The sequence below is a fragment of the Heptranchias perlo genome, chromosome 15, assembly GCF_035084215.1.
Source record: "Heptranchias perlo isolate sHepPer1 chromosome 15, sHepPer1.hap1, whole genome shotgun sequence".
NCBI classification, from domain to species: domain Eukaryota; kingdom Metazoa; phylum Chordata; class Chondrichthyes; order Hexanchiformes; family Hexanchidae; genus Heptranchias; species Heptranchias perlo.
Window position 1 is genome coordinate 59,405,125 of NC_090339.1, and position 24,299 is coordinate 59,429,423.

Sequence of the window (24,299 nt, forward strand, 5' to 3'; positions counted from 1 at the left end):
CACTCAGTTCTCAGCCAAACTTTTGGCTGGGAGACCTTTATGTTTAGACTGAAAATTCTTGGTTTACACTCAGAGTTGCCCTGTTTACACATATTTAGCTACTTTTTGGACCCCCTCAAACTGACAACATCAGGCTGGGGGAGGGGGGCACGCAATGGCTGCATTCACCACTACATCCAATGTGGAAGAACATCACCATCCTCGCCAGGCACGGCGTGGACCTCCGCCACTTGCAGCTCCACAACACAGAGCTGCGCCACAGGCACCTGCACAAGGGCAGAGAGGGCAACAACAGAGGGACCGACGTCGCAGGAGGCACTGCCCTCGTGAGAGGGTCTGCAGACCGAGGGTGAGCTTCCTCGACCTCTCTGAGGAGCAGTGCCTACGGAGGCTGAGAGTGGGTCGGCAGGTGGTCGAAGACATCTGCAGCCTCCTTCATGCCGAGCTGCTCCCGGCTGGGCCTGGTGGCATCGCATTGCCCGTGGCAGTTAAAGTGACCACTGCCCTCAGCTTCTTCGTCTCTGGATTCTTCCAGGGCACCACCTGCGACATCGCTGGAGTCTCTCAGTCGTCTGCCCACAAGTGCTCATCGATGGTTTGTTTCGCAGGGTGTCGCAATACGCCAACTTCCCCATGGACGACCTCAGCCAGACAGAGAGGCCAGTCGGTTTCCACGGGTACAGGGTGCAATCGATTGCAATCCGAGCCCCTCCACGTGAGCCAGGACTTTTCATCAACAGAAAGGGATATCACTCCATCAACGCTCAGCTCGTTTGTGATCACCGGAAGAGATTTCTTCACGTGTGTGCGCCAGATTCCCTGGCACCTTGCCATGACTCGTTCATTCTGAGGGAATCCAACATCCCGGCCCTCTTCCACGCACCAAACAGCCTTAAAGGCTGGCTCCTCAGAGACATGGGAGCCCCCCTGCTCCCGTGGCTCATGACACCTCTGAGGAACCCCATCAGAGAGGCACAGCTTCGATACAACACCAGTCACATCGCCATCTGGTCTGTCATTGAACACACGATGGGACTGCTGAAGATGCGCCTGGATCGGTCTGGGGGAGCACTTTAATACGCACCAGGGAGAGTGGGACGCATTATAGTAGTGCGTTGTGTCCTGCATAATATGCGCAACAGAGAGGGGTGCCGGTTGATGAAGCCCCATCCCCTCATCTACCATCCACATCTGCCACCAACATTGAGGAGGAGGAGGAGGAGGAGGAACCTAATCGGCAGAGCAGCGGTTCACGTGGCTGCTCGTGAGGCCAGGAAATCACTAATATTTGAACGATTCTCATAAGGAGATCACAAAGTGAGAATAGTCCAATCCTCAGACCATCTGGAAAGAGCAGCGCCAACACCCACCCCCCCCAGCCCCCACACACAAAACAGTCCTACATCTACACATACCCCCACTGTAAACTCACCCACTGGGTGGTATCAAGTCTCACCGTTCATGATGAAGCACATGAAAGGGCGCTATCACAAAAGGCAGTCAGAATGGGCAAGACGTGGCAGGTTGCTCATGTTCATGCCCAGGCTGCTTAGATGCTTTTGGCCTACGCCCTCTGGATTTTGGAGCCCGTGAGGGCCCCGCCAAAGACTGCTCCACCTGTGCAGGGACGGACTCGGCCACCTGGAGAGGAGGCAGCATTGCGGGTACTGGCTGAGAGGAGGGCAACGGGTGAGACGTGGGAGCGCTTTGAATGGTGTCCCCATTTCCATGTCCCCTTTCACCATCATCCCTCTCCTGGGCCAGGCCTACATCACTCCTACCCACCCTGCTGGACAACAGTTTGGAGGACATGTGTGATGCCTTGGAAGCCCAGTTGTAAAGTTTCTGTCTGCCTGTTTAAGGCGACAGAATGTTGTTCACCCTGAGTCTGAACATCCGTTGTCAGGGCCTGAGTGGACTCATTGGTGAGCCGTGCTTGAAGCTCAATGGAAGCCAGCCTTCTCTCCATCGCTGACATTCCCACACTTACCTGTGTCACTAATTCACTAATGCAGGAGTTGGACTCCTCCATCCTCTCTGCTATTGTGGAGAGCACCTGTTCCAGTACCTTGCAAATGTGATGCTGTCCCTCGATCATTCTCCTTTTAAAGGTTGGCTCCTGGGTTCCCTGGGTTTCAGCACCTGCGTCCAGCTGAGCAGAGCCCGGAGAGGAGTGCTCCCAGCGAGGCAGACTCTGCACAGCTGCCCCTGCCACCAGTGTCTGCTCGTGCTCACTGGCATGTAGTGACTCACCAGGTGCCAACCCACCTAACTCACTACTAGGACCCACCGAGTTGTGAGTATCTGCGCTGGTGGATGGCCCTCTCAGATGTCACAATGCACCCTCAGAGGCCAGGAGCTCCTCTGATGAATCACCCTCTCCCGTCATTTCGGTTGTTGCAGGGCCTGGAAGAGAACAGAAGGCAATATTAAGCATCATCACGGCCATGCATTGTTGCGATGAGCATACTGAGGTGTTCAACATGCCAATCATTGTTAACATTAATTCATGTTGTGTGTGATGAATGTTAAAGTTGTGTCCCCAGACGTTTGTTGGGTGCCAGTCTCGGATTCCCCGACGGACAGGCACTCGAGGGTGCGGCTGATCTGCAGGGCCTCCTCCTCCTCCTCTACTTGTTGTGGCCCCCCCTCCAGTCCTCACCCTCCCGCGTACATTTTGCGCTCTCCTCCTAGAAGGGGAGATAGTACAGACGTGTGAGTGAGTGATGGTGAAGTGACCAACCGATGAATGCATTGCTTTGGGTGAGGCTGACCGTGAAAGAGATGCATCAGAGGGTGAGTATGAGACAGAGACATCACATTGGATCAGGATTGAGGTGAGTGGTGGTGTTGGGGTCACAAATGGGGAGGTGAGGAAGTGAAGGTAAGTTGAAGATGAGCCTTAAGTGGGTGTGAGGAGTGATGTGATGGAGTAGTCCTGGCAGTGCAGAACGAGTTGGTGGGGGTGGGGTGGGCCGTGGTGATGTGGAACACGGAATGCAGGAGAATCAGTAAGTGTACTCACCTTTGCTGACCTAGTTAGGTCATTGAAATGCTTCCTGCACTGGACCCAGGTGCGGGAGATGTTGCTCCTGCTGGTGACTTCCTCTGCCACCTCGAGCCAGGCCTTCTTGGTGGCAGAGGCAGGGCACTTCCTCCTGTCGGCCGGGTAAAATAGTTCCCTCCTCCTCCTCACCCCGGCCAGCAGCACCTCAAGTGAGTCGTCACCGAATCTTGGAGCTGGCTTGCCCCTCTGCTGCTCCATTCTGCGTGCTTGCTCCTTGCTCCAGCAAAAGCCATTGGTGCATTGGCCCTTTAAATCCAGATGCTCCAGCTGACAGTGGGTCATGCGGGTGCGCAGTCCGCCCTCTGCGCAGCTTTCGGACGGCAAACCTGCAAACAACGTGAAGGGGCACCAATTAAGTCGCGATCGCTTGGGGAACAGTAAGATTTTATTATTTGGGTTTGCCGCGCACCCATTGACCCCACCACCCCACCCCACCCCGCCCTGCCACTGCCATCCCACCGCCTTATTAAAATCGTGCCCATGGTGTCAGCTGTGGCTCAGTGGGGTAGCACTCTCGCCTCTGAGCCAAAAGGTTGTAGGTTCAAGTCCCACTCCAGAGACTTGAGCACAAAATCTAGGCTGACACTTCAGTTCCATACTGAGGGAGTGCTGCACTGTCGGAGGTGCCGTTTTTCAGCTGGGACGTTAAACCGAGGGCCTCTCAGTTGGGCATGAAAGATCCCATGGCACTATTTCGAAGAAGTGTCGGGGAGTTTTCCCTGTGTCCTGGCCAATATTCATCCCTCAACCAAATAAAAATTGATTATCTGGTTATTATCACATTGCTGTTTGTGGGACCTTGCTGTGCGCAGATTGGCTGCTATGTTTTCTATATTACAACGGTGATTACACTTCAAAAGTACTTCATTGGCTGAAAGGTGCTGTATGGTGTTTTGGGGTTGTTCTCACCCTGTTGATCGGTGCAGATATCTGGTCCCCGGTCTAGCCAAGGAACACTTATACCTCACGGATCGGGGGTTCAGGAAAACGGGACTTGCACTAACGCGCCCGGTGATGGATCACACAGTCGAATAGCACAGAGAACACACAAACTCGGTGTTTGAATTGAATTGGAATGTTGGTTTTATTATACCGTCAACACGAAGAAAATAACGATACAAACGGTCCTACACAGTACACTGAGTTGCACACATCCACTACAGTACTTTATCCTGCTAAACTAAGAGGTTGGTGGGGACCCTGGAGACACCTATCACACACACACACACACACACACACACGCGTATGGTCGAGGCTCACCAATCCTTTGCACTTGCAGGTCTGGCTTACCGGTTCTCTCACGTGTGGGCTCGTTGGTTTTGCTGGAAGCTGCTCCCCCTCCCTGGAGAGCTCGTGTGGAAAAAAAAGGAACGAAGAGCAAAACAAGAGGAGCAGAACATGAGACAGCAAAAGCAAGACTGCAAAAACAAGCGAGAGGTAGAACAAGAGCAAAAGCAAGAGAACAAACCAAGAGCCAGGCAGAACAAGAGAGAGAGAACACAAGAGCGAGAGAGGGGTTTCAAGTTTCCACTTATATACCCCTCTCTTACAATGGTCTTCGTCACTTAAATGAGGCACTTCATGTCTGTTTAAACAGTTCTTACAAAGTCCTTAAGAATCTTTGATGGCTTTTGATGGTCTCTCATCATGTTGCAATTGCTTTTCTCGATGGGCCATTGTTAATTCCGATTTGTAGAGTACTTGTCACAGGGCTCCTTTTGTATCCAACGTCCTAGGTGTTGATGGGTTTTGCTTTAAAACAAAGACATGGCCCCACCATGTCTGGAGCAGTTGCCTCTTTCAGTGGCCTACTGCCTCTCTGATCGTTGACCACCTGCTGTAGGTTTTGCATTAAAACAGAGACATGTCTGAAGCAGTAATTCTCCCACATTCCACTGTGTGTGTTGTTGATTCATCTGGTGACCTCTCACCTATCCTTTCATCTTAGGATTTTAGTCAATGGCCAAAGTTTTCCATACTCAGGGAAAAGGTGGAATTCCCAGAATTCGTACAGTGCTTTGGGGCATCCTGAGGTCATGAAAGGCACAATATAAATGCAACTCTTTCTTTTTCCATCCCTTCTCCCTACTCCTTCCCCCTTTCCCTCCCATCCCCTCTTCTCCCCCTCCCCTTCCTGACTGACTTATTTCCCCTTGCCATTCACTGCTCCAGTAGAAATCAAATTGAAGGCAGTGACTTCACTGACTATAAAATGGATGGTTTTGAACGTCCCCTTTTCCCCAAATAAAATTGAGAATGAGCTTGCAGTCAGATCGCACAAGCTAGTAGCTTTCATCCTCCAGTTTGCCTTTAATGTAGTTGACGGATTTTGAACCTTTCAATATGGACTTTTAACACCTGTTTTTAAGGAAGGCTGAAAGAATGGACTTGAAACCCTGGATTACTTGGTAACAGAGCAGAATTTGGTTAAAAGTATCGAGTAGGTATTGACATCACTGTGACAGCCAATGAGTTGGAGGTGGGGTGGGACTTATGGCAAACAAAGTCTGTTCACTTTGCAAACAGTAAACAGCATCTATTTAAACAGAGTCTGTATATACTACAGTAAACAGAGTCTATTTAAACAGAATCTATTTACTCAGCAAACAGAATCTATTTAAATCTCTATGAATTACAGCAAACAGAACTCATGACCGAAACTACAGCAAAGTCTCCCAATGAAAGCAAAATGGAGTGGAGGATAGTTACATGATACTAATTATGTGCATAAAATCAATCTCAGTCACTTCCAGGCACGATTGATGGGGGAATTACCCAATCGTCTCCATTCTGACCAGGACTTGTGATGTCACTGTAGGCGGCCTAAAAGTATGAACAACAAAGGAAAGACCACACAACTGTCAGTTTGGCCAAAATCAGAGTGCCTGATGGTCTTTGCTTCCTGTCCATAATGTTTAGAGAGAAGCACATGTGTCTGGAGCCTTAGTACAATGCAAGGCCAGGACATAGTAAATATGCTGCACTTTTGAAGGGCAGGACAGATAAGCAGAGCATAACAAAGACAGCTGTCTTCTCAAGCTGTGAGAAAGAGAGAGAGGAAAACTGCTAGCAGGCTGTTCTGCCACCAGCAAGGAAATACAAAAACAGGCATTTCACAGTGATTTCCAGGAGATCCAGAGAGAAGCAGGCAAAGGAGAACTTTTTTACCCAGTACGTAGCAAGCCCAACAAGAGAGGGAGGCAGTTCTGGACTTAGTTTTAGGGAATGAAGCTGGGCAGGTGGAAGGAGTATCAGTGGGAGTGCATTTTAATGGTAGTGATCATAATTCAGTTAGATTTAGTGTAGTTATAGAAAAGGACAAAGATAGAACAGGAGTAAAAGTTCTCAATTGGGGAAAGACCAATTTTACTAAGTTGAGATGTGATTTAGCTATTTGAAGGTCGATCAGTGTCAGAGCAGTGGGAGGCATTCAAGGAGGAGATAGTGAGGGTTCAGAGTAAATATGTTCCCACAAAGAAAAAGGGTGGGACTCCCAAATCTAGAGCCCCCTGGATGATAAGGAGCAAACAGGGTAGGATAAGGCAAAAAAGGGAAGCTTATGTCAGAAACCTAGAGCTCAATACTGCAGAAATCCTAGAGGAGTATATAAAGTGCAGGGGTGAAATAAAAAGGAAATTAGGAAAGCAAAGAGAGGGCATGAAAAAATATTGGCAAGTAAAATCAAGGAAAACCCAAAGATGTTTTATAAATACATTAAGAGCAAGAGGTTAACTAAGGAAAGAGCAGGGCCTATTAGAGACCAAAAAGGTAACCTGTGTGTGGAGGCGGAACAAGTGGGCATGGTTCTTAATGAATACTTTGCGTCTGTCTTCACAAAAGGGGGATGATGCAGAGATTGTAGTTATGGAGGAGGATGTGAAATATTGGATGGGGTAAACATAGTGAGGGAGGATGTATTAAGGGGATTAGCATCTTTGAAATTAGATAAATCACCAGGCCTGGATGAAAAGTATCCCAGGCTGTTAAGAGAAGCAAGGGAGGAAATAGCGGAGGCTCTGACCATAATTTTCCAATGCTGTCTGGCTACAGGTGTGGTGCCGGAGGATTGGAGGACTGCTAACTTTGTACCGTTGTTTAAAAAGGGAGAAAGGGATAGACCGAGTAATTACAGGCCAATCAGCCTAACCTCGGTGGTGGGCAAATCATTGGAAAAAATTCTGAGGGACAGTATTAATCGTCCTTTAGAAAGGCATGGGTTAATCAAGGACAGTTAACGTGGATTTGTTAAGGGAAGGTCGTGTCACAGAGCCACATAAGGAGATATTAGGACAGATGACCAGAAGCTTTGACAAAGAGGCAGGTTTTAAGGAGCGTCTTAAAGGAGGAGAGAGAGGTAGAGAGTCAGAGAGGTTGAGGGAGGGAATTCCAGAGCTTAGGGGCCTAGACAGCTGAAGGCACGGCCGCCAATGGTGGAGCGATTAAAATCGGGGAAGTGCAAGAGGCCAGAATTGGAGGAGTGCGGAGATCTCGGAGCGTTGTAGGACCGGAGGAGGTCGCGGAGATCTCGGAGCGTTGTAGGACTGGAGGAGGTTGTGGAGATCTCGGAGCGTTGTAGGACTGGAGGAGGTTGTGGAGATCTCGGAGCGTTGTAGGACCGGAGGAGGTCGCGGAGATCTCGGAGCGTTGTAGGACTGGAGGAGGTTGTGGAGATCTCGGAGCGTTGTAGGACTGGAGGAGGTTGCGGAGATCTCGGAGCGTTGTAGGACTGGAGGAGGTTGTGGAGATCTCGGAGCGTTGTAGGACCGGAGGAGGTCGCGGAGATCTCGGAGCGTTGTAGGACTGGAGGAGGTTGTGGAGATCTCGGAGCGTTGTAGGACTGGAGGAGGTCGCGGAGATCTCGGAGCGTTGTAGGACTGGAGGAGGTCGCGGAGATCTCGGAGCGTTGTAGGACTGGAGGAGGTTGTGGAGATCTCGGAGCGTTGTAGGACTGGAGGAGGTTGCGGAGATCTCGGAGCGTTGTAGGACTGGAGGAGGTCGCGGAGATCTCGGAGCGTTGTAGGACCGGAGGAGGTCGCGGAGATCTCGGAGCGTTGTAGGACCGGAGGAGGTCGCGGAGATCTCGGAGCGTTGTAGGACTGGAGGAGGTCGCGGAGATCTCGGAGCGTTGTAGGACTGGAGGAGGTCGCGGAGATCTCGGAGCGTTGTAGGACCGGAGGAGGTCGAGGAGATCTCGGAGCGTTGTAGGACTGGAGGAGGTCGCGGAGATCTCGGAGCGTTGTAGGACCGGAGGAGGTCGAGGAGATCTCGGAGCGTTGTAGGACTGGAGGAGGTCGCGGAGATCTCGGAGCGTTGTAGGACCGGAGGAGGTCGCGGAGATCTCGGAGCGTTGTAGGACCGGAGGAGGTCGCGGAGATCTCGGAGCGTTGTAGGACTGGAGGAGGTCGCGGAGATCTCGGAGCGTTGTAGGACCGGAGGAGGTTGCGGAGATCTCGGAGCGTTGTAGGACTGGAGGAGGTCGAGGAGATCTCGGAGCGTTGTAGGACCGGAGGAGGTCGCGGAGATCTCGGAGCGTTGTAGGACCGGAGGAGGTCGCGGAGATCTCGGAGCGTTGTAGGACTGGAGGAGGTCGCGGAGATCTCGGAGCGTTGTAGGACCGGAGGAGGTTGCGGAGATCTCGGAGCGTTGTAGGACTGGAGGAGGTCGCGGAGATCTCGGAGCGTTGTAGGACTGGAGGAGGTTGTGGAGATCTCGGAGCGTTGTAGGACTGGAGGAGGTCGCGGAGATCTCGGAGCGTTGTAGGACTGGAGGAGGTTGTGGAGATCTCGGAGCGTTGTAGGACTGGAGGAGGTTGTGGAGATCTCGGAGCGTTGTAGGACTGGAGGAGGTCGCGGAGATCTCGGAGCGTTGTAGGACTGGAGGAGGTCGCGGAGATCTCGGAGCGTTGTAGGACTGGAGGAGGTCGCGGAGATCTCGGAGCGTTGTAGGACTGGAGGAGGTTGTGGAGATCTCGGAGCGTTGTAGGACTGGAGGAGGTTGCGGAGATCTCGGAGCGTTGTAGGACTGGAGGAGGTCGCGGAGATCTCGGAGCGTTGTAGGACTGGAGGAGGTCGCGGAGATCTCGGAGCGTTGTAGGACTGGAGGAGGTCGCGGAGATAGGGAAGTTCACTCTATTTTATTAGGTGGTCATTATTTTGAACAATTTAACGCAAGTGATAGGAAAGCACATCGAAGGATTTAGTGCGAGCACCTTAAGTCTTTGTAAGGAAATATCACCAGTCAAAAAATTAGAACCTTAAGCAACATTACATGGATCAGTGATAAATTCTTGAATAATCTTTTAAGGTGCCTGAAAACAAGCAATAATATAAAAGTTATTAGATGTTGTGATTTTTATAGATAGTGCTGAAGCAAATGAAGTGACAGAGTGAGTTTATAAATCACTCCACTATTCACAATCTAAGTCAAGTAGAACTTATCTGCTGGGCTCCAATTATCTTTTAGAAACAAGCAGATAATGAAATCTTAGCTGGTAAATTTTGTTACAAGGCTAAATCCTTGTTATTATATTGATGCTGCTTCTGTCTTCTCCCTCCTGCAAGTATATCAGTGCTGATGTTGGATCTGAGCTGTGTTTCTGTGTCATGCCATGCTGAAGCAGTCTTAAGCACAACTTCAGCTTGGGGCTAAATCTCTCTCTCCCTCCCTCCGCTCCCCACCTCCAATCCTTTAATCATTGGTTCAGTTGACCCTTAATGACTCTGGCCTTCTCCGCCCTGTAAAATGCTCAAAGATATCTTTCTGTACGTGAGGAGAGCTATTGAAATGTAAGTTGTGACTCTGGAGTGAAGGCATGTGTTTTCCACTGTTTCACTAGAAGCATCCTGACCAGCTGGCATTGACTGCTTCCTTTGACCTGGTTTGATGATTGCACTTCAATCTAGCGTTCATTTAATTTAGGGTATTAGTTTGGATACACACTCTGCTCCTGTTAATGGCCATCTCCTCTTTATTGGGGAGCCACTTGCAAGTGCTTGTGGTAGTGCTCCATTATCGTTGTATCGCACGATGGTAGGACACAAACTAGATGGACCTTAGTCTTTTCCTATGTTCCTAGGTTCCACTGGAGTTGCCCATCGCCAATGATTACTCGGTCTGTAGAAAAACAGGACAACAGGACTGTGTTAATTCTACCACCAATGTAAGGAATCTTACAACACCAGGTTATAGTCCAACTGTTTTATTTAAACTGAATAAAACAGTTGGACTATAACCTGGTGTTGTAAGATTCCTTACATTTGTCAACCCCAGTCCATCACCGGCATCTCCACATCAATTCTACCACCAACAGACTTACATTTGAACATACAAAATTGATGGACAGGAAAAGACCGGCTGGTCCATCAAGCCTGTCCCACACCGTGCTGGCCAGACTATCCTGGCTAAACACTTCTTCCCTCCCCCGACCTCCCCTGCACCCCCCCACCCCTCCCCACAGCCATGTAATCTCCTGGGAGAGGCGGAAAAACCGAGGGCCAATAAGAGAAAAATTACTCTGTTAATTTCCTCTCCGACCCCCTTAGGCGATTGAAACCAGTCCAGGAGATCACATGGACCAAGTGTTATCTATAAAGACACTTACCTTCTATATGATGCGATCCCTGCCCCAGTCAGGAACTGGTCCAGCTCACTCTGGAAGGCAGAGAGTCGGCACCCACCACACCAGTCGGCAATGTATTCCAGAGGCTCACTACTCTCTGGGGAAAGAAGACTCGCTTAACATCCAGTCTATTCCTACTCTTCCATAGTTTAAACTCATGCTCCCTGGTCCTCCACAATCTGATAAACTGGAATAATCTTTCAATAGAGATGCTATCCAGCCCTTTAATTATTTTATAGACCTCTATCAGGTCATCTCTAAGTCTGCGCTGCTCTGATGTAAATAGACCAAGGTCCTTGAGCCTATCTGAGTAGCTGGGGTTCTTTAAGTTAGACTTACCACCAGAGAGGAAAAAAATAAACTCCTGTTTGGTGTTAAATTTGTACAAATGCTTTCCCTAATAGGAAAATTCAGGCCTATAATGTTCATAGCAATTAAATGAGACAAGTGGTAACTTCCAGTGTATTTGTTTTAAGGATAGAAAGTGGCACTTGTAACCTAAAGAAGGACTGTAATAAGCCCCTGTAGGTAAAGGGCTAATTAAGTCCTAATGGGTCTGAGATATGGAAATGCAGTGGCTGTGTATTACATATTGGTGCCATAAATAATTTAGTAAATTTGTCATTAAAGTGTGCCCGTGTTTTTTATCCGTACCCAATGACTGACAAAGTCCTAGTAAGGAGTGAAATCACTCACAGGAAAAATATTAATTTAAATAAATTTGAAATAAAATAATAATCTAGAAAATACTTTCACATGCAAAGTTATTTAAATAGATTACAGAATGCTGCATTATCTGTGGAATTGAATGAACATTCTAATTCAGTTCTAACCTCCAATTTTTATCCCCCTTTGTCTCTCCCATCCCTCCCTCCCTCCCCAGTTTTCTCCTTTCCTCTCCTGAAGGTGTTGATTCCTGCTGGTCACCTCTGAAGTTCGTTAAAGGTCTATGCTTGGCTGCCTTCTCTTCCTCAGCTACATACGTTACCCCCCCCCCCCACCTCTCCCCTCCCCTACGCCCCCAGGGGCTCCATCCTTAGGCATGGGGTAATCTTCCATCGATACACCGATGACGCTCATCTCTGCCTCTCCACTACTTTCCCTACCTAACAGCATTGTGGGAGCACCTTCACCACAAGGACTACAGCGGTTCAAGAAGAAGGCCCACCATCCATGTGTCCGGTGGTGTAGTGGTTATATTACTGGACTAGTGATCCAGAGAACTTGAGTTCAAATCAATTCAGTTTAAAAAAAAAATCTGGAAACTGAGCACGAAGCTGTCGGATTGCCGCAAAAAACCCAACTGCTTCACTAATGTCCTTTAAGGAAGGAAACCTGCCATCCTTACCTGGTCTGGGCCTATATGTGACTCCAGTCCCACACCAATGTGGTTGATTCTTATCTGCCCTCTGAAGTGGTCTAGCAAGGGACCAGAGATGGGCAATAAATGCAGGTGGAAATTAAAGGCCAATCTTGCCAGCAACGCCCACACCTCAAGAAAGAAAAAGAAACACCTTCTCAAGGGCAACTAGGGATGGGCAGCACAAACTAGCCTTGCCGGTGACACCCACAGCCCAAGAATGAATATAAAAATAAACTTAATAAAGTGCTGCATGATAGGCTTGTCATCAAGATTGAAGCCCATGGAATAAAAGGGGGCAGTAGCAACATGGATGCAGAATTGGCTAACTAAACAGGAAACAGAGAGTAGTGGTGAATGGTTGTTTTTCGGACTGGAGGGACGTATACAGTGGTGTTCCCCAGGGGTCAGTACTAGCACCAATGCTTTTCTTGATATGTATTAATGACTTGGATTTGGGTGTACAGGGCACAATTTCCAAATTTACAGATGACACAAAACTTGGAAGTGCAGTGAACAGTGAGAAGGTTAGTGATAGACTTCAAGAGGATATAGACAGGCTGGTGGAATGGGCGGACACGTGGCAGATGAAATTTAACGCAGAAAAATGCAAAGTGATACATTTCGGTAGGAAGAACGAGGAGAGGCAATATAAACTAGAGGGTACAACTCTAAAAGGGTTACAAGAATAGAGAGATCTGGGGATATATGTACACAAATCGTTGAAGGTGGCAGGACAGGTTGAGAAAGCGGTTAAAAAAGCATCCGGGATCCTGGGCTTTATAAATAGAGGCATAGAGTACAAAAGTATGGAAGTCATGATGAACCTTTATAAAACACTGGTCGGCCACAACTGGAGTATTGTGTCCGGTTCTGGGCACCGCACTTTAGGAAAGATGTGAAGACTTTAGAGAGGTTGCAGAAGAGATTTACTGGAATAATTCCAGGGATGAGGGACTTTAGTTATGTGGTTAGACCGGAGAAGCTGGGGTTCTTCTCCTTGGAACAGAGACGGTTGTGAAGAGATTTGATAGAGGTATTCAAAATCATGAAGGGTCTAGATGGAGTAGATAGAGAGAAACTGTTCCCATTGGTTGAAGGGTCAAGAACCAGAGAACATAGATTTAAGGTGATTGGCAAAAGAACCAAAGGTGACATGAGGAAAAACTTTTTACACACCGAGTGGTTAGGATCTGGAATGCACTGCCCGAGGGGGTGGTGGAGGCAGATTCAATCATGGCCTTCAAAAGGGAACTGGATAAGTACTTGAAAGGAAAAAAGTTGCAGGGCTATAGGGATAGGGCGGGGGAGTGGGACTAGCTGGATTGCTCTTGCATAGAGCCGGCACTGACTCGATGGGCCAAATGGCCTCCTTCCATGCTGTTACCTTTCTATGATTCTATGATTCCATAAACCCCAGGGCCATTCTGTGCTGTCAGGCTGTTTGTCTGACATTTGGTCATGTATGATCCAGAATTTGCTCCAATTGAATATTCGGAAGACTAAAGCCATTGTTACCAAAAATTCTACTCCGTTGCCATTGACTCCACCCGCCCCCCCCCCCCCCCGTCCTGGAGTGCTCAGGCTGAACCAAACTCTAAGACCAAGAGCTGAATTTCAAACCCCATATCTTATTCCTCACCAACGCCACTGAACGTCCACCTTCACATCCACCACCTCCATCCCTACCTTACTTCCACTGTCATGATGATCCTTATCTGCCATTTTGTCAGCTGCAAGTCAGTATTTCCAAAACCCTACTCGCCACAAACCTCAAATTGTCCAAAACTTCAGTCGCACATCGTCCTGACTGGGTAGGAGTGTTACGCTCTCTTCCCTTGAGGACATTGGTGAAGGAGTTGGGTTTTTACAACAATCCGTCAGTTTTCATGGCTATTGTTTCCTGGTGCCAGCACACAAATTATCGAATATAATTTCACTACTTGCCATGATGGGAATTGAATTTGCACATCCCTAGGTTACTAGTGCAGACCCACAAGCCACCACACTGTGGCCATGATTTTAACCTCGAAGAACGGGTGGTTTGGGGTGTGGTGGGGGGGGGGGTGCAGTAAAAATCGTAAAGGTTGGGAGTGGGAACGAGTCCCGGCTCCCACGTGCCGAAAAATGACTTTCACCCAGACGTATCTGGTTGCGTATACGCTTCGGAAAACCGGAAAGCCCGCCGGCAATTAAAACCGGCGGGATGACATTTAAAGGGAAAATTAAGATACTTCATGTACTTAAATCAATTAAATTAATGGGGATTGAGGCAGTCAAACGATTTTAACTCTGCCTGAACGTGTCTCCCATGGCCTCTGAAATGTGCCATGGAAACGGAGGCAAGTTGCAGCCAGCTGCCATTTGGATATTTAAACCAGCGATTGATAAATGGGGACAAAAGGTGAGTTTTTGCAGCAGGGCAAGCAGTTCTCTCAGACAAACCTTTGGCTAGGAGTTCTTAGTGTTCACACTCAGAATTCTTCTGTTTGGACACATTTGCTTGCATTTTAGACCCCCTCATACCCACACCATCAGGATGGGGGGGGCGCAATGGATTTATTCAGCACATCTGAGGAGGAGGCACATCACCATCCACGCCAGGCACGGCGTGCAGTTCTGGGAGTTGCAGCTGCACTAGACAGAGGTGTTCGACAGGGACCTGCAGAAGAGCAGAGAGGGGGGCGCCAATGTCGCAGGAGGCACTACCCTCATGAGAGGGTCTACAGGCAGAAGATGAGCTTCTTGGACCTCTCTGAGAAGCAGTGCCTATGAAGGCTCAGATTGAGTCGCCAGGTGGTCACAAACATCTTCAGGCTCCTTCATGAAGAGCTGCTCCCAACTGGGCCTGGTGGCATCGCATTGCCCATCGCAGTTAAAGTCACCACTGCCCTCAACTTCTTCATCTCCGGATCCTCCCAGGGCACCACCAGTGGCATCTCCAGGATCTCTCAGTCGTCTGTCCATAAGTGTCTATGACAGGTCACAGATGGTTTGTTCGCCAGGGCATCCCACTATGGCAACTTCCCCATCGATGACATCAGCCAGACTGAGAGGGCAGTGGGTTTCCACTCTCTGGCTGGCTTCCCAAGGGTACAGGGTGCAATTGATTGCACACACATAGCAATCTGAGGACCTCCACATGAACCAGGATTGCTCATCAAAGGAAAGGATATCACTCCATCAATGTGCAGCTGGTTTGTGACCACCGGAAGAGGTTTCTGCAGGTGTGTGCCAAATTCCCATGATTCCTTCATTCTGCACGAGTCCAACGTCTCGGCCCTCTTCCACGCACAAGACAGGCTTAAGGGATGGCTGCATGGAGACAAGTGATACCCCCTGCGTGGCTCACGACACCTGTGAGGAAGCCCACCAGCGAGGCACAAAAGCGTTACAACAAAGTCACAGCAAAACCAGGTCTGTCATTGAATAAGCCATAAGACTGCTGAAAGTGCGTTTCCGGTGCCTGGATCGATCTGGAGGAGCCCTTCAGTACTCACCAGCGAGGGTGTGTAGACTAGCCCTTGTGTGCTGCGTCCTGCACAACATCGCTCAACAGAGAGGGTTACAGGTGGATGAGGTCCCAATGCACTCTATTAACATTGAAGAAAAAGACGAGGAAGAAGAGGAGGATGAGGATGAGGATGAGGATGACGACGATGGGCGAACCATCGACGAAGCAGCCTCACACCTGGCTGCGCGTCATGCCAGGGAGTCACTCATACTTGATGGATTCTCACAGGGAGATCTGCAAAGTGTCTACAGCCAAGTACTCAGACCACCTGTACGGACCACCACAACCACAAGCCCCCCTCAGGTTGCACAAAACAGTCATACGACGACACATACACCCATTGCAAATGCACCCAATGGGAGGCATCAACTCGAGCAATCACATGGAAGGGCGCTTTCACAAAAGGTACTCATGAATGGGCAAGACGTGGCAATGGTGGTGAGAATCATAACATTTAATGTGATGGTAACATAAACCAAATAGAAATGAAAAGCATGATAGTCTGTCAGACACCCTTGTGCATACCCTTGGTGATTACAAAACCGTTGACTTCCTCTTCCTATAGTTTTTCTTTTATTCGTTCATGGGATGTGGGCGTCGCTAGCGAGGCCGGCATTTATTGCCCATCCCTAATTGCCCTTGAGAAGGTGGTGGTGAGCCGCCTTCTTGAACCGCTGCAGTCCGTGTGGTGACGGTTCTCCCACAGTGCTGTTAGGAAGGGAGTTCCAGGATTTTGACCCAGCGACGATGAAGGAACGGCGATATATTTCCAAGTCGGGATGGTGTGTGACTTGGAGGGGAACGTGCAGGTGGTGTTGTTCCCATGTACCTGCTGCTCTTGTCCTTCTAGGTGGTAGAGGTCGTGGGTTTGGGAGGTGCTGTCGAAGAAGCCTTGGCGAGTTGCTGCAGTGCATCCTGTGGATGGTACACACTGCAGCCACTGTGCGCCGGTGGTGAAGGGAGTGAATGTTTAGGGTGGTGGATGGGGTGCCAATCAAGCGGGCTGCTTTATCTTGGATGGTGTCGAGCTTCTTGAGTGTTGTTGGAGCTGCACTCATCCATCACACTCCTGACTTGTGCCTTGTAGATGGTGGAAAGGCTTTGGGGAGTCAGGAGGTGAGTCACTCGCCGCAGAATACCCAGCCTCTGACCTGCTCTCGTAGCCACAGTATTTATATGGCTGGTCCAGTTAAGTTTCTGGTCAATGGTGACCCCCAGGATGTTGATGGTGGGGGATTCGGCAATGGTAATGCCATTGAATGTCAAGGGGAGATGGTTAGACTCTCTCTTGTTGGAGATGGCCATTGCCTGGCACTTATCTGGCGCGAATGTTACTTGCCACTTATGAGCCCAAGCCTGGATGTTGTCCAGGTCTTGCTGCATGCGGGCATGGACTGCTTCATTATCTGAGGGGTTGCGAATGGAACTGAAAACTGTGCAATCATCAGCGAACATCCCCATTCCTGACCTTATGATGGAGGGAAGGTCATTGATGAAGCAGCTGAAGATGCTTGGGCCTAGGACACTGCCCTGAGGAACTCCTGCAGCAATATCTACGTGGTGTGTCCCCTATGGCCTCAGCAGAGGCAGTGGCAGGTTGCTCAGATTCATATCTGGGCTGCTTAGATGCCTTCGGCCTATGACCTCTGGGTTTTCGAGCCCCTGATGGCTCCTCCAAAGACTGCTCCACCTGCACCCAGAGAGGAGGCAGCACTGGTTGAGGGGGCGAGGCAATGGGTGAGACGTGGGAGCGCTTTGAGTGGTGTCCCCACTTCCATGTCCCCTTTCACCATCATCCCTCTCTTGGGCCAGGGCCACATCACTTCCACCACTCTGCTGGAAAACAGTTTGTGAGATGCCTTGTAAGGCCAGTGCTAATGCATCTGTTTGCTCGTCTAAGGCAGCAGATCATAATTCGCCCTGAGTCCGCACGGCCATTGCCAGGGCCAGAACGGACTAATTTATGAGACATGCTTGAAGCTCAATGGACGCTGTCACTCTCTCCATCGCAGACTTTCCCGCACTTACCTGTCCCTCCAATCCACTAGTGATGTAGTTGGACTCCTCCATCCTCTCCACTATTGTGGAGAGTGTGCATGGCATGTTTTCCACTCCCTCGCAAACTTACTCCTGTACCTCTATCATTCTCCTTCTGAAGGATGGCCCCCCGGGGTTCAGCATCTGTGCCAAGCTGAGCAGGGCTTGGCGAGGAGTGCGCCCACCGGCATGGATCCTCCACCGCTGCCCCTGCCACCAGTGTCTGTTTGTGCTCACTTGTGTGCATTGATTCACCAGGTGACAACCCAATGACCTCTCTAATAGGACCCACCGAGGTGTGAGCATCTGCGCTGGTGGATGGCTCGCTAAGATGTGACGGTGTGTCCTCAGAGGCCGGGAGCTGCTCTGAGGAATCGCCCTCGTCCACGTCTTCGGTCCGTGACGCCCCGGAAGAGAACATACAGCAATATTACTAATCATCGCAGAAGTAATGTTGCGATGAGCATACTGAGGTGCGCAACAGATCGATCATTGATAAAGTCAATCCATGTTGTGTGTGAGGGATGTTAAAGTTCTGACACCAGACGTTTGCGGGGTGCCAGTCTCTGGACCCCCGACGGCCAGGCACTCCACCGTCCGCCTTATATCCAATGCCTCCTCCTCTGCCTCTGTGAGGGACACGATTTGCGGAGGCCCCCCTCCAGTCCTCGCCCTCTCCCTTGCATTTTGCGCTCGCTTCTCCTACAAGGGGAGAAAGTACAGACGTGTGAGTGACGTGGTCACCCGATGAATGCGTTGCTTTGGGTCAGGATGACAATGGATGAGATGCATCAGAGGGTGACTATCAGACAGATTGCTCACATTGCATCACGATTGGGGTGAGTGGCAGAGGTGGGTGCACAAATTTGGAGGGGGGGGAGGGTGAAGAAGCGCACAGAAAGTGAAGGTGAGTCGAGACTGAGCCTTAGGTGGGAGTGAGGAGTGATGTGAAGGAGTAGGCTTCGCAGGGCAGTGTGAGCGGGGCGGGGGGGCGGTGGTTACTGTTCACCATGGAATGTAGGTCAGTCAGTAACTGTATTCACTTTCTGCATTGAAGCTACGACCAGGGCACCGTGCTTCTGCTGCTCACCTCGTCCGCCACCTCCGGCCACGCCTTCTTGGCGACACGCCCAGGTTTCTTGCTGCGGCCTGCTGGGTTACGGCACCTCCCTCCTGCTTCCTACTGCGCCCAGCAATGTCTCCAGGGCGGAGGCGGTGAATCTAGGCGCTGGTTTCGCTCTACAACGTTCCCCACTCATTTCTTCCTCCTTTCTCCTTCCAAATGCGTTGCTGGAATGGCCCTTTAAATAGTGGGCTTTAAGTCACATGGGAGCGTAGTCCCGCCTCCTGTGCAGCTCGAGGACGCGAAACCCGGAAGCTGAGTTAAGCGGCTCCAATTGAGTCGCGATCGCGCGGGAAGCAGCACGATTTTTTTCTCTGGGTTTCCCACCCGATTATTGAGCCCCCGCCCTCCGCCCACTCCCCACCCAGGCTGGGAACCCTCCTCCTAGTTAAAATCATGCCCTATGGTTCGGTTCCAGATTAAAAACACTTGATTTTTACTATTGAGCCACTGAGCATTAAGTTACTTTATAGGTAGAACAACTAAACTTTTTTACCCATCCATGTTTCTTATCTTCAGTTAACAGGTCTTCTCCGCTGCTTTATCAGCCAGTTTTACTTTTGAGTGAATGCAACAAAATTCATAAGTACAAGATGTGTGTGGGGTAAATGTGGGCTGAGGATTACTCCTTAAACCCTCTTTGAAGTGGCTAATGCATTTTCCATGTGCCAAGAGGTGTAGAGATAATCATTAAACTAAATTGGTAAGCTGGATTCAGCTCAATTTCCTCCCTCTGGGTTTCACTTTTGATAGAGAGACTCAAATGTTTGTGCAGTTCAGATGGCTTTGACTTCAGGTCACTGAAATGTGCAATTTCCATTATTTCCAGAAGGAGCTCCTAAATGAAAAGTATATATGTGAAAGATGAAAGAAAAAGAGAAAGAACTTGTCTTTCACGACCTCAGGATGTCCCAAAGTACTTTACAGCCAATGAGCTAGTTTTGGAGTGTAATATAGGAATCGCTGCAGCTAATTTGCGCACAGCAAGGTCCCACAGATAGCAATGTGATAATGGCCAGATCATCTGTTTTTAGTGATGTTGGTTGAGGAATAAATATTGGCCAGGACACTGGGGAGAACTCCCCTGATCTTCTTGGAAATAGTGGCCATGGGATCTTTTACATGCACCTCGAGGGGAGACAGTGCCTTAGTTTAACATCTCAACCAAAAGGCTGCACCTCCGACAGTGTAGCAGCCCTTCAATCCTGCACTGGGCTCGTCAGCCTAGATTTTGTGTTCAAGTCTCTTGGAGCGAGGACTTTGAACCGACAACTGTCTGACTCTGAGGCGAGAATGCTACCCACTGACGCTGATAATATGTGGGTATTTCAGCTCAATCATACAGTCAAGCTTTTACACTATTGGTTGGCTTTGAAATTTAAACCTTTATTCAGACAAGACCATTCTAGCATTTAGAAAGATGATGTACCTTGTGATCGGCAAAGCTTAGGTGTGGACACTTAACACACTTACACAACTTTTGTCTATGCATTACCTACAGCCAAGAATTAACCCGGTTATTACAAATGGGTTAATCTCTGCTTAAAAATAGTGACCAGTGAATATAGTGAAGGAGATCATTGAGGATTTGTTACATAGAATTTACAACACACATTCAGTCCAGCTGGTCCGTGCCAGTGATTTTGCTCCACACGAGCCCCCTCCCACCTTACTTCATCTCACCCTATCAGCGTATCCTTCTATTCCTTTCTCGCTCATGTACTTATCCAGCTTCCTCTTAAATGCATCAATGCTATTCACTTCAACCACTCCATGTGCAGTGAAATCAGAGACACTGGCCTAGAAATTGAATTGCCCAGTGCCCGTTTTTGAGCTGAAAAAGGACGCTCACTGGTCCAATATCGTGTGCGGGGTGCACGTGCACAGTCTGCGTCAGGAGTGCGACACTTGCCAAATTGGTTAGACTGCCCCGGAGTCCTCCAGGGCGCCTGCCTGAAACTAGCATTAGGCCCACTGAGTCTGCCCCTCTCCCGATCTCTTCCGGATTTACCCTCGGCCCAATGTCGCTATCCCTGCTGATTGATTTTCCTCTGCTTCACGAACGGCGCACTAATGCACACAGCATGCCAGTCGCGTCCTGATGACCGCAAGATGGCCGATTCCACGTGGTTATTAGCTCTGTACGATGGGACCGCTGGAGGCCGCTTAAAAAAGGCCCAAGAAGTTTTCAGTTTTCTCTTTTAACTGGGAGCGTTCGTCCTGAGGCCCACAAAAAATCCCAGGCCCACTGCCACTATGTTTGAGGCACCCCTGGGATTGTCAGCCTGCCCCAGACCTGACCGGCGTGAGAGCTAGCCAATTTCCCGCCCTCTCTAACCAATGAGTTCCATCGGAGTGCCCGTTTGGTGCCCACAGCTCGCCAGCAGCATTTAAATAAGGCCCAAAGTTGATTTGATTTGGGCCTCAGGCCGGCAGGGACCAGTACGTAGGGCGGTAGCTCCACAAACTTCGCGCCCGTTACAGGCACAAGTTGAATCTCTCCCAGAAGGCGTGCTTTTATCCTCTTCGAGATGAAGAACGATGCTCTCCTGGTGACTGGACCAATTTTGCATTCAGCAATATGGAACATTCCAATCAGATAGAGCGCATTAGATGTAGCCAATGGCAATCTTGGAGGAGTATTCATACTACGATAGAAACATGGAAACATGGAAACATAGAAAATAGGAGCAAGAGTAGGCCATTTGGCCCTTTGGACCTGCTCCGTCATTCAAAATGATCATGGCTGATCGTCTAACTCAGTACCCTGTTCCCGCTTTTTCCCCATATCCCTTGGCCTAATGATTGACACAAATGGCTATCTCTTCCAGTCAGATGTTGAAGCTTTTTCTTCGTCTTCAGGAGACGAAGAAAATGCCTTTCAACAAATGGCTACCGACTTATCATTATTATTCCTATGCTATTTCACCATAACAACAGCTTCCATTTATATGGCACTTCTGACAAAGTGAAATATCCTGCAGCATTTCACAAAGGGCCCAGTAGAATAACGAGCAGGGATAGAGCTGGTGGCCAAATATGCAGTTGAAAAGTTAGGTCTTTTGAAGGCATGTAGAGATGGAGAAAGGCAGATGGGTTTGGGAAGAGTACAGGGCCACGATGGTTGAATGTTCTGCCACTCACAGCTCTAACAGGTCAACGCATTAGATTATGAGGACAGGTTGCATAGACTAGGCTTGTATTCCCTCAAGTGTAGAAGATTAAGGGGGGATCTAATAAAGGTGTTTAAAATGCTTAGAGGATTTGATAGGGTAGATAGAGAGAAACTATTTCCTCTGTTGGGGGGAGTCCAAAACAAGGGGGCATAACCTTAAAATTAAAGCTAAGCCATTCAGGGGTGATGTCAGGAAGCACTTCTTCACACAAAGGGGAGTGGGAATCTGGAACTCTCTCCCCGAAAAAACTGTTGAGGCTGGGGGTCAATTGAAAATTTCAAAACTGAGATTGCTAGATTTTTGTCAGGCAATGGTATCAGGGGTTACGGAACCAAGGCAGGTAGATGGAGTTAAGATACACACCAGCCATGATCTAATTGAATGGCAGAGCAGGCTCGAGGGGCTGAATGGCCTACTCCTGTTCCTATGTCCCTTCTGGGACTCAATCAGCTTGGAATCTTGAACGTCAAATGTCAGATTTAAATATGATTGCTGCCACTGATTAGTTAAATACTCAACCGTTTGGTAAAATCAATACCCAGGACTGAATAACTTTTTTTTATTTCTCTTACCTCTTTTTAAGATTTTCCAATTAGTGCTGTGAATGCTAGTTGATGCAAATGATGGCAGTATTGTGCATTGGTTTTGAGGCAACTGTATCCGAATGGATACTTCCCAAAATCATGCCACTCAATAGCTCTTTCTACACTCAATTATCTTACATTTACAATACATCCTGCTTCATTTTGATGAAATACAACCAATAACTCAATAATGGGACTGTAATATAGTAAAGATGTTACATTATCGAGGAATGAGAATGACCCTACAAGATAAAAATCTATTTTCTCTTTAACAAGTTTAATTTATTCTATCCATATTGCAACATTTAAGTGACTTCCAGAGACTGAATGGAAATAGCTGTTGAGTATTTTAAATACAAAACACTAGATACTGTGAAATATAGGATATATGTTAGCATCGATAATGTAACATCTTTACTATATTACAGTCCCATTATTGAGTTATTGGTTGTATTTCATCAAAATGAAGCAGGATGTATTGTAAATGTAAGATAATTGAGTGTAGAAAGAGCTATTAAGTGGCATGATTTTGGGAAGTATCCATTTGTCTCCCTATCCCCAGCCTCAATCCTCACTTCTTATCCGTAAGAGAGATTATTCACAGTAAAGTGGTATGGGAGCAGGTGTCAGCTGTGGTTCAGTTGGTAACACTCCCCTCTGAGTCAGAAGGTTGTGTGTTCAAGCCCCAATCCAGAGACTTGAGCACAAAATCTAGGCTGATACTCCAGTGGCAGTACTGAGGGAGTGCTGCACTGTCGGAGGTGCTATCGTTTGGATGAGACGTTAAACCGAGGCCCTGTCTGCCCTCTCGGGTGGATGGAAAGGATCCCATGGCAATATTTGAAGAAGAACATGGGAGTTCTCCCTGGTGTCCTGGCCAATATTTATTTCTCACCCAACGTCACTAAAACAGATTATTTGGTCTTTGCTGTTTGTGGGAGCTTGCCGTGTGTAAATTGGCTGTCGCGTTTCCTACATTACAACAGTGACATACACTTCAAAAGTACTTAATTGGCTGTGAAGCGTTTGGGATGTCATGAAAGGTGAATGCAAATCTTTCATATTCATCTAAAAAATTCATCAAATTCATCAAAAAGAAAGCAAATCTTTCATATTCATCAAAAAAGTTAATTGCAGCCACTTTTCGTTATAAGAATTATATTTTGCGCAACAGGTTATTTTTGTCTATTTCATTTCTCCAGCAATAAGCATCCCTTCCTGAATGAACATTGTGGTAAATTTGCCATCTCACGTAAGCCCAATGTAATGCTGCACTTTAACCGGTTTGGCAGAACTGCTACATCAATTTTGATTTTTTTTGTTGTTGCTGGGCGAATCCTAAATACAGCCATTTAAAAAATAAATCTAATCGAACTCAGCGATCTCATGCACAAAGCCTGACAATATCCAGGTCTGTAGCAGCTGTACAGATGATGAGTTTGCCTGCCTTTAAAGTAAAGTTGAAGGAAGGGCCAAAGGTGGGACACTCAAGTAGAAGGAAAGCATGAATAGCAAATGGAAATCGAAAAACGAGAGCTTAAAATGAGGCAGAGTTTTGACAGTTTCCGAGAAAATAAAGGCTTCTGTGTTCTACAGTTCATTTTGCACTCTCTAATAAATGGAAAAAAAACAGATCTTGCTGTGCTATAATAACTTCAAGTGGAAAAACCTCATGCTGCAGCACAGTTTCTTTGACTTGCGCCACCATTGACCTGCGTCTTTTCATCGGATTTGATTCATTGCTGTATATACACCACTGCCCCTGACCATCTCTGTATAAATATTTAAATATTTCTAGTGTCATTTACAGCTACTTCTCA